Raw genomic sequence first — 11,379 nt, forward strand, 5'->3', positions numbered from 1 at the left:
TGCCCTAATACAAGCATTTTTATATATGTGTTTTTGGTTATTATTTATTTCAGGGTTGATAGAAAGAAAGGCTTGAAGATAGGAGAGAAATACACAAATTACTATCAGGCAAAAGAGTTCATTCACTACATAGTGGAGGATGTGAGGAGAAAGAGGAGGGCAAGATTGTCAGATGTCAAGTTCATCTCTGTCATGTCAGACGGATCCCTGGACAGTGCAGTGATTGAAGAAGAGATGGTCTATGCCAGGAGTGCCAGTGAGGGGAAGATCAAAGTTGATTTTGTCGGGATAAAAGCTGTTTCAAAGCCAGATGCTACAAGCATAGCTGAAGCTGTGTGTAATGTAATGGAGAGTGAAGTCAGCACTGATTGGAAGAGCAAGCTGGTGGCCATCACCACAGATGGAGCAGCTGTAATGACAGGAGTCAACAATGGTGTAGTTACCAAGCTGCGTGCAGACCGATCGTATGTGCTGGGGATCCATTGCATGGCCCATAGACTTGAGCTCGCCTTTTCAGATGCAGTGAGGAAAAATGTGATGGCCAAGAAGGTTGAGGACCTATTGAGTGGACTCTACACCTTGTATTACAAGAGTGGAGTAAACAGGGCCAGCCTAAAGCAACACTTCGGGGAGCTCCACATGAAGGCTTTGATGCCAACCAGAGTAGGTGGAACCAGGTGGCTGCCACATCTCCTCAAAGCACTAGACCATTTCCTCAGGGGCTATGCTGCTGTTGTACGCCACTTCCAAGAAAAGGTATGATAATTTATAGCCTACTAAAACCAACAGTGTAGGTGGATAATTTAATATTTGTGCCTTGCTTAATACATTTACATGTCAAACACATGTCTGTCAGTGATATACACAGGTAGGAGACACAATACAAGCCAAGAATTGCATTGGAAAAACAAAATAAATATGAGACTAAAATCATATTTGCATAATAATTTGGAATTCAGTGTAAATGTTGTCTGTGATTTAATGCTGTTGTTTTGTTTGTAGGCCCTAGGGGAGACCACTGTCAGTGTTCAGAGGGCAAAGGCCAAGGGCTTCCTTAACATAGCAAAGGATGGCGGAGTCCTACGGTTTTGCTGTCTTCTCCATGACATCATCTTTCAATTGAGCAACCTTTCCAAGTCACTGCAGAAGTCAGCAGTAACCCTGGCTGAGGCTCATAGCTGCCTGTCCTCCACTCAGGCTGTCATAAAAAAGTACAAGTCAAGGTATAGAATAGAATACTTTTTTTCATTCTGCCCATGAGACATGAAAAGAACAAAATGCAGAACTCAGGTCTCGGTATAATGATAGATAAAAACAATAAATACTAATTAAAATCACCATCTAAAATATGGTGAGTATGTATTATGTATATGTATGTATAAGATATGTATCATATGTCATACAATTCATTATTTGATTTTAGGTTGTGTTAGTGTGTTTTCACACTTTTTTCACAATATGTATGTAAAGATAGATAATTAATCAAACCCATCCATTCATCTCTGCACAACTGTAGACCCGGGCCTAAGCTGAGAGCAGCACTGGAGACGGACATCTATGAGGGAGTCCTTCTGAAACCGACAAAGCCTGACCAGCATGACAAGTCCAAGAATGATCTCATAGATGCCATGTGCCAGTGCATCACTTCTAGGTTTGCCGATGTAAACAGTGGTGTCCTGAAGGCAATGCGACTGATACATTTCCAGTGCTGGCCAGAGACAGACACAAGTGCAGGTCAGTAATAATTAAAATGTAATGAACAAATATATTCCCATTTTATGTTTTAAGACAACTCCTTAAAGCTGCAGTCTGTAGTTTGGAGAAAAAAGTGGACTTAGCCAGAAAATTTGAATGAGTACAGCCTCCTGGTCCCTCCTCCTTCCTCTCTGCTGTGCTGCAGCTCTGCTTTCTAAGACCCTCTCCACAGACATAAATATAACAAATATAACACAAAAATAGTTATAGGCTGCAGCTTTAACTTTGTATCAATGTTTTTCCCCTTTGTTCTCAGATTTTGGTGATGATGATGTAGACCAGGTTATTAGTCACTTCCGACCTCTTCTACTGACAGCTGGAGTGGATATTGACTTGATTCCAGATCAATGGACCATTCTGAAAACACAACTTTACACTGCAGGTTTCAGCCAAGGTACTGTTGAATGAAGTTTAAGAATATGAAGTCTGATGTGACTCTTTAACAATAGTCTTGAGTAGGTCATTTGTTAAAGGTACAATCCAAATGTGATGCCATCTTTTACTAACTAAATTTGCATTTGTTTTCCATGTGCTTGAAAGTCACTGAAAGTGCATACCGTAACATCTCATTTTGTATTGTCTGTCTGACCCTGCAACAGGGACCATTGAGAAGACATGGGCTGTTTCCCAAAGTGAAGGCTGCAGCCTTGCTAGGACGCGTCCTTGCTAGTCGCGTCCTATGGAGATGAGACTAGAGTGCTAGCTCGAGTGCTTCCTAGCGTTTGTAACGTCGGACTTTGGGAACGACTTGGTAGTGTGGAAGCGCTTCCACTTTTTAATACTGCGTGTCCGCTTGTAAACACATGTGCGCTTATGAATAAAACATGGCAGCAATCAAGCTGATCGATATTTATTTGACTTTTGTCTGTTATGAATGCGGTCATGTCTCCTTCGCATGGAGCCTCTTTGGGGAAGTCACAAAAGCTTTGTTGTGGTTGATCGAATTGTCTTTATTAAAAGGAAAATCCATTCAATTTTTATAAAACTAAGTGAAATTGTCTGAGAACTTAATTCATGCATCACATTTACAGTACGGTTGATTACTATTATGCAGGGGGAAAAAGACAAAGAAAGAGATGATAAACGTGTATTTATTTGGATATATTATTTAACTGATTTGATTCATTCATTCATATATGCCTACAATCTACCAGTGCTTTGAACACATACGTATATCATATAAAATACAATTATATACGTTCATTAAAAATTACAAACATTGCAAATGATCGGTTGTGCATTAATTTTACAACATTGGATAGTGGCACTATCCCTTCCACCGGTAAACAAATGTTTGGGTAACCCTTCCTTTTACAGTCCCCTAATTACTAGGTATTTACCCGGTACATACATGGTAAATCATAGTGTATTACTGGGTAATTGCCACTGGTAATAAGAAGGTAAATACAGAGGTAGTTACCCGGTAAATACATGGTAAATCATAGTGTATTACTGGGTAATTACCACTGGTAATAAGAAGGTAAATACAGAGGAATTATCCGGTAAATTATAGTGTATTACTGTGTAATTACCACTGGTAATAAGAAGGTAAATACAGAGGAATTACAGCTGAAGTACTAAGTAAAACCTCCACTATTACCCATCAACTCAACTAAGTAGCGTGTAGTTGTAACTGATTTAGGTTGGTAATAACTCCGATATTGTGTACTTCCTAGGAAATTAGGCAACCAATTCTTATAAAGACCTATTATCCAAGGTTTATGTTGGTAACAGCCCAAATTTAATGATGTACTATCTAGAAATTAGCATGGTGCTTTCCAATAAAATACTATTTCTTAGTTATTATTCATAGCTACACCCATTTAGAAAGGGTTTATTCGATTTACCACTATGGAATTACTTACCTGGTAACAACCCTCTGCAGAAGTTTTCCTCTAGTGTCATGGTACATCTTCTTAAATACTGCTACAAAGCCGTTTGTTTCCATGGTATTACCAGGTTCTTACCATATAATTTATAATAGATTCCATTATCGATGCAGTCAACACAAACATGTACCATGTACGTTCTGCGACGTTACCAAGTAAAACACGACAACTTACCCAGTAATTAAGCTGAAACTGTACTGTAAAAGGAAGCCTCGTTTGTTTCCATGGTATTACCAGGTTCTTGCCACATAATTTATAATACATTTCATTGTCCATGCAGTCAACACAAACTTGTACCAAGTACGTTCTGCGACGTTACCAAGTAAAACACGACAATTTACCCAGTAAGTAAGCTGAAACTGTACTGTAAAAGGAAGCCTCGTTTGTTTCCATGGTATTACCAGGTTCTTACCATATAATTTGTAATACATTATTCCCTTTTCCATGCAGTCAACACAAACTTGTACCATGTACATTCTGCGACATTACCAAGTAAAACACGACAATTTACCCAGTAAGTAAGCTGAAACTGTACTGTAAAAGGAAGCCTAGTTTGTTTCCATGGTATTACCAGGCTCTTACCATATAAGTTGTAGCTGGTTATTCCCTTTTCCATGCAATCAACACAAACCATATATGTTCTGCAACATCGTTCACCAGTAGTTAAGCACTTTAATTGTTGTTATAAAACCCCAAACCACTGTTGATGAAAGGCATATTAGAATTAAACAAAATCAAAGGCTTATCTTTCAAACAATGCATATCTCACAAACAGGCACTGAACACTGAAGAAATCGGACAAAAAAAAGAGCCGTCCACATCAACTCAATTTAAATGTTACTGAGGGTGTTTTCATAAAACACATGACATTGTTATGGCAAGTGACCACATGGAAGACTGCTTCAACCTCTTCAATTTGAATAAGCGGTGAATGCCATGCAGCAATCTGCCTATGGGAGCATCTTTGTGGTCATTCGCAAACCAATGAGTCCACTCGATGAATGAGAGATGACTCTTTAGTGTCTTCTCTGTGAGGTATCCCTGCAGTCTCCACATCTGGGATTTGAAGGCTGAACAAGACCTGACCAGGTACCTCCAAATCTCCCCTTCCATACTGTAATAAAGAATCAGAAGACAAGAAAATAAACATTAGGACTGTCAATTAATGAACATTTCTAGAACATGTAGAACTCAAAGATTATTTTTGTTTATTAGTTAAAAAAGGATGCTGATCCTCTGGCCATTGTGTTTGGTCATATTGAAAAGAGAAAAAGGCATAGCCATAAATACAGTTAATAGGACGGGAGGGGACAGGCTGTTAGCTCCGATTAGCACTTTAGCATCGAGCTAGCGGAGCTTCTGTCATTCAAATAACTCGGACATGTTGTTTAAAACCTATAACACCCAATTTATTAAAATATCCGGATTTAATCGGGCTCTCTCCCATAAGTACAGTTAATAGGACGGGAAGAGACAGGCTCTGTTAGCCCCGGTTAGCGCAATGCTAAAGAGCAGCTCTACCGGAGCATGCCACCTCAACAGGTGCAAGTTAGCCTCCGGTTTGATATTCGCCGGATATTCGGTTTACCACCCAATCGGATTCATCAACATAAGTGCAATACATTACGGGCTTAGTATGTTGAGGACGGTTTAGGACGGCGTATCGCGAAAATCACTAACACATGTTGTCGCCATCGATGTCTGTGCAACAACGTCATTTACGTTCTGGCTGCTACCTGTTTTAGGGACCGTCAACAAGTTACACTCACCGACTGGTGGCAGAGACGTTACCATGGAATTGTTTCAGACAGGAAATTAATCACACAAATATATTGAAATATAGTTAATCATAATGCAGTTAATAGTTTAATATTCGACAAAAATCGACTAAACTATATTTGAAATTATTAATTGCATCCCGTTTAACAATAATGCAATATATTAGCAAAGTTACCTGCAGTAAGTAGCAGCCCACCATTGGCAACTACTACTACAATCAGGTGACAAAATGTATTTTTTTAGTGATTTTTATGTTATTTTATATGATTTATTTCCAGAAACAATTCCATGGTAACGTCTCTGCCACCAGTCGGTTTGTGTAACTTGTTGACGGTCCCTAAAACAGGTAGCAGCCAGAACGTAAATGACGTTGTTGCACGGACATCGATGGCGACAACATGTGTTTGTGATTTTCGCGATACGCCGTCCTAAACCGTCCTCAACATACTAAGCCCGTAATGTATTGCACTTATGTTGATGAATCCGATTGGGTGGTAAACCGAATATCCGGCGAATATCAAACCGGAGGCTAACTTGCACCTGTTGAGGTGGCATGCTCCGGTAGAGCTGCTCTTTAGCATCGCGCTAACCGGGGCTAACAGAGCCTGTCTCTTCCCGTCCTATTAACTGTACTTATGGGAGAGAGCCCGATTAAATCCGGATATTTTAATAAATTGGGTGTTATAGGTTTTAAACAACATGTCCGAGTTATTTGAATGACAAGCTCCGCTAGCTCGATGCTAAAGTGCTAATCGGAGCTAACAGCCTGTCCCCTCCCGTCCTATTAACTGTATTTATGGCTATGCCTTTTTCTCTTTTCAATATGACCAAACACAATGGCCAGAGGATCAGCATCCTTTTTTAACTAATAAACAAAAATAATCTTTGAGTTCTACATGTTCTAGAAATGTTCATTAATTGACAGTCCTAATGTTTATTTTCTTGTCTTCTGATTCTTTATTACAGTATGGAAGGGGAGATTTGGAGGTACCTGGTCAGGTCTTGGTCAGCCTTCAAATCCCAGATGTGGAGACTGCAGGGATACCTCACAGAGAAGACACTAAAGAGTCATCTCTCATTCATCGAGTGGACTCATTGGTTTGCGAATGACCACAAAGATGCTCCCATAGGCAGATTGCTGCATGGCATTCACCGCTTATTCAAATTGAAGAGGTTGAAGCAGTCTTCCTTGTGGTCACTTGCCATAACAATGTTATGTGTTTTATGAAAACACCATCAGTAACATTTAAATTGAGTTGATGTGGACGGCTTTTTTTTGTCCGATTTCTTCAGTGTTCAGTGCCTGTTTGTGAGATATGCATTGTTTGAAAGATAAGCCTTTGATTTTGTTTAATTCTAATATGCCTTTCATCAACAGTGGTTTGGGGTTTTATAACAACAATTAAAGTGCTTAACTACTGGTGAACGATGTTCCAGAACATATATGGTTTGTGTTGATTGCATGGAAAAGGGAATAACCAGTTACAACTTACATGGTAAGAGCCTGGTAATACCATGGAAACAAACTAGGCTTCCTTTTACAGTACAGTTTCAGCTTACTTACTGGGTAAATTGTCATGTTTTACTTGGTAACGTCGCAGAACGTACATGGTACAAGTTTGTGTTGACTGCATGGAAAAGGGAATAATGTATTACAAATTATGTGGTAAGAACCTGGTAATACCATGGAAATAAACAAGGCTTCCTTTTACAGTACAGTTTCAGCTTAATTACTGGGTAAATTGTCGTGTTTTACTTGGTAACGTCGCAGAACGTACATGGTACAAGTTTGTGTTGACTGCATGGAAAAGGGAATAATGTATTTCAAATTATATGGTTAGAACCTGGTAATACCATGGAAACAAACGAGGCTTCCTTTTACAGTACAGTTTCAGCTTAATTACTGGGTAAATTGTCGTGTTTTACTTGGTAACGTCACAGAACGTACATGGTACAAGTTTGTGTTGACTGCATGGAAAAGGGAATAATGTATTACAAATTATATGGTAAGAACCTGGTAATACCATGGAAACAAACGAGGCTTCCTTTTACAGTACAGTTTCAGCTTAATTACTGGGTAAATTGTCGTGTTTTACTTGGTAACGTCACAGAACGTACATGGTACAAGTTTGTGTTGACTGCATGGAAAAGGGAATAATGTATTACAAATTATATGGTAAGAACCTGGTAATACCATGGAAACAAACGAGGCTTCCTTTTACAGTACAGTTTCAGCTTACTTACTGGGTAAATTGTCGTGTTTTACTTGGTAACGTCGCAGAACGTACTTGGTACAAGTTTGTGTTGACTGCATGGACAATGAAATGTATTATAAATTATATGGTGAGAACCTGGTAATACCATGGAAACAAACGAGGCTTCCTTTTACAGTACAGTTTCAGCTTAATTACTGGGTAAGTTGTCGTGTTTTACTTGGTAACGTCGCAGAACGTACATGGTACATGTTTGTGTTGACTGCATCGATAATGGAATCTATTATAAATTATATGGTAAGAACCTGGTAATACCATGGAAACAAACGGCTTTGTACCCAGTATTTAAGAAGATGTACCATGACACTAGAGGAAAACTTCCTGCAGAGGGTTGTTACCAGGTAAGTAATTCCATAGTGGTAAATCGAATAAACCCTTTCTAAATGGGTGTAGCTATGAATAATAACTAAGAAATAGTATTTTATTGGAAAGCACTATGCTAATTTCTAGATAGTACATCATTAAATTTGGGCTGTTACCAACATAAACCTTGGATAATAGGTCTTTATAAGAATTGGTTGCCTAATTTCCTAGGAAGTACACAATATCGGAGTTATTACCAACCTAAATCAGTTACAACTACACGCTACTTAGTTGAGTTGATGGGTAATAGTGGAGGTTTTACTTAGTACTTCAGCTGTAATTCCTCTGTATTTACCTTCTTATTACCAGTGGTAATTACACAGTAATACACTATAATTTACCAGATAATTCCTCTGTATTTACCTTCTTATTACCAGTGGTAATTACCCAGTAATACACTATGATTTACCATGTATTTACCGGGTAACTACCTCTGTATTTACCTTCTTATTACCAGTGGCAATTACCCAGTAATACACTATGATTTACCATGTATGTACCGGGTAAATACCTAGTAATTAGGGGACTGTAAAAGGAAGGGTTACCAATGATCTTGCACTTAACAGAACTAAAATACAAAATGGATATGAGTCTATGAAAACCACCATTTACATTTAAACAGGACCAATGAAAAGATTTTGTGTGTGGACAGGAATAACAGTGGCTGTGTGTGTGAGTGAGAGACAGGCAAAGCAGTGGTTCAGTGTGAGTGAGTGAGTGAGTGAGTGACAGGAGAGAGAGAGAGAGAGAGAGAGAGAGAGAGAGAGAGAGAGAGAGAGAGAGAGAGAGAGAGAGAGAGAGAGAGAGACACAGAGGGGGGGGGGGGGGGGTGTTTAGGTGTGCAAGTGGTTATGTTCTCCATCTGCAAATGTTTGTGTGTGTGTGTGTGTGTGTGTGTGGTGTGTGTGTGTGTGTGTGTGTGTGTGTGTGTGTGTGTGTGTGTGTGTGTGTGTGTGTGTGTGTGTGTGTGTGTGTGTGTGTGTGTGTGTGTGTGTGTGTGTGTGTCTGTGTGTGAGAGAGAGAGTATGTGAGTGAGTGACTGAGTGAGTGGCAAAGCTGTGTGTGTGTGTGTGTGTGAGACAGAAAGCATTTGTAAACACAAAGTCCTACTGTTGTTGTCTTCTCAAAAGTCTTCATATCAGAGAAAAGTGGTGAGCAGCAGTATAGAACCCAACCTGAAAAACAGACAAACACAGCATTAGAACATACTCACTACACCATGTTTCATTTGGCAATGATCTTTATACAACAAGAATGTACTTTGTCAACTCAAATACCTTGTTCAGCCAGGGCTCACTGATAGAAGGTGATGTTGTTCATCTGTCTTTTCCACACAGGGCAGTAAAGCGTCTGCCCTGTGTGTTCTGGGGGAAATCTCCTCGTAATTGCACTGGTCCTTTCTGTACAATTGAGCAACGCTCGGAGTCTGTCAACTTTTCTGGCCAATGTGCAGGGTCGTCGTCAATTAGGAAACTGTTTCCACTGCTGCTAGTGGTAAATGGCATAGCACTACTCACCGCCAAATCATCTTCGTCTTCATCTTCCTCTCCTTCGGCTTCCATAGCCACCTCTTCTCCTTCGGCACCCACCTCTCCTCCTTCCTCCTCCACCTCCACCTCCACCTCCACTTCATCATTTTCCCCAACAGCAGAGCCTGTCGCAAGTTCAGCAGCGGCTGCTATGGCAGCAGCAGGTGTAAAAAATGAAGTCAATTTCGGCAGTGTATCTGCAATTCTTTTCTTCTCAGCTTTTTGTTTTCGTTTAGCACAACCACTATCATAATTCCGCCGCTTCATTTTCACCGAGTCGCATCCCTCTGCTTTGGTTTGAAGTACGTTATTTCGCGCTGCGCGCGTTACTACGTAATCATATTCTGGACTAGTCCAATGCACAATGGAGGGGGGCATGTGTGCTGGAAAATTATTATTTAGGCATTAGTTCGGCGTTATGTTGATATTTTTGTTATTTTTTTCTACTAGAAATGTTTTTTTTTTTTTTACTTTACATAAGTAATGGCTGGGGGGGTCAGATTTGGGGGCCCCTAATAAAGACAGATTTGGTTGGGGCCCTAGGCACTTGCCTAGGTTTGCCTAATGGAAGATCCGCCACTGGTCCTACGAGTACCCTGGATTCCGCGTTAGCTACAAGCGTTTTCACGACGTTCGTTATTACCAACAATGCTTTCGGGAAACGGTGTGAAAACCGTACGATGCTTGTGCAACGCACTTCACGATCCACTTATGATAACGATGCTTTCGGGAAACTGGGCCCAGAGGTGGCCGTTGACAACGTGGCCCAGCTATACCTTGTATTACGGTAAATCCAGCTCAGATGTTATTAATCATTAAATTGTAGGTATATATACGTCTAATTTTATACCTTTCTGCAGTGCTATATATTTCTCATTCCGTATCTCGCCAATACTTGATCTGAAATCGTTTAAACTTCCCCTTTGTACCTATTAATTGCCGCTGTTCATTCTTCACTCTTTTTCTTTCCTTACCATCACATCTCTTCTCCCTTCTTTTCATCTCTTCTGCCTCATATTCCCTCTCCTCCTAGATCTCAAATCCTCAATTTAATCATGCGCTTACACAGATAAACACAAACAAACACACACACACACACACACTCATGCATACACAAACAGACACACACACAAAAATTCACACAAACACAGTCACACACACATACACAGGCACACACACACACAGACACACACACACACACACACACACACACACACACACACACACACACAATGTCTGCTGGGATAATGAATGTTCACTGTGTCAGTGTTTGCCGGGCTGCTGGCTGAAGGAGGCTGATTAGGTTTTAATCATGAAGTGGCACTTAAGTAAGCAGGGAAATATTCCTCCTGTTGGCCCAGAGGACTGAGGATGCATGCAGAATATTCGGTGGGAGATAGGGGATGTCCTTGGGCACACCACAAACCGATGGTTAGTAAACGATCAGCAGCCGAGCAGGCATGCAGGCAGTGGGTGGATATGCTCCGTTATCTGTGATGGTGTCGTGGGTTGGACGCAAGTAAGATGGGTTTGGTGTTACCTGCTTCCACCTGTACAGTTAAACAGAAAAGAAAACTGTCTGTAATGTCATTAACCAGTGTTTAAGTTAAAAAAACATGTTTGTAGGGCAGTAAAACAGTTTGTAAGACGGTTCACCATTCTTTAGAGTTGTTAAAAATGACATAAGGTAGTCAACCAGTCTGCAAATCAGTAAACTAGTCCGTAATTTACACTAGTCCGTTATGTAGCAAACCTGTCTGAAAAGTAGGAAACCAGCATTCTCGCTTGTAA

At 40.2% G+C, this 11,379-nt stretch overlaps 1 long non-coding RNA gene across 1 annotated transcript; it reads left to right on the plus strand.

Moving 5' to 3' along the window:
- Nucleotides 1–769: 769 nt before the first annotated feature.
- LOC132473530 (uncharacterized) lies at nucleotides 770–2,160 on the plus strand. The gene is made up of 2 exons (XR_009529438.1): nucleotides 770–1,734; nucleotides 2,012–2,160. It is a non-coding gene; the product is annotated as an uncharacterized LOC132473530 (long non-coding RNA).
- The last annotated feature ends 9,219 nt before the right edge of the window (nucleotides 2,161–11,379 follow it).

The sequence above is a fragment of the Gadus macrocephalus genome, chromosome 15 (assembly GCF_031168955.1).
Source record: "Gadus macrocephalus chromosome 15, ASM3116895v1".
In the NCBI taxonomy this organism is placed as follows: domain Eukaryota; kingdom Metazoa; phylum Chordata; class Actinopteri; order Gadiformes; family Gadidae; genus Gadus; species Gadus macrocephalus.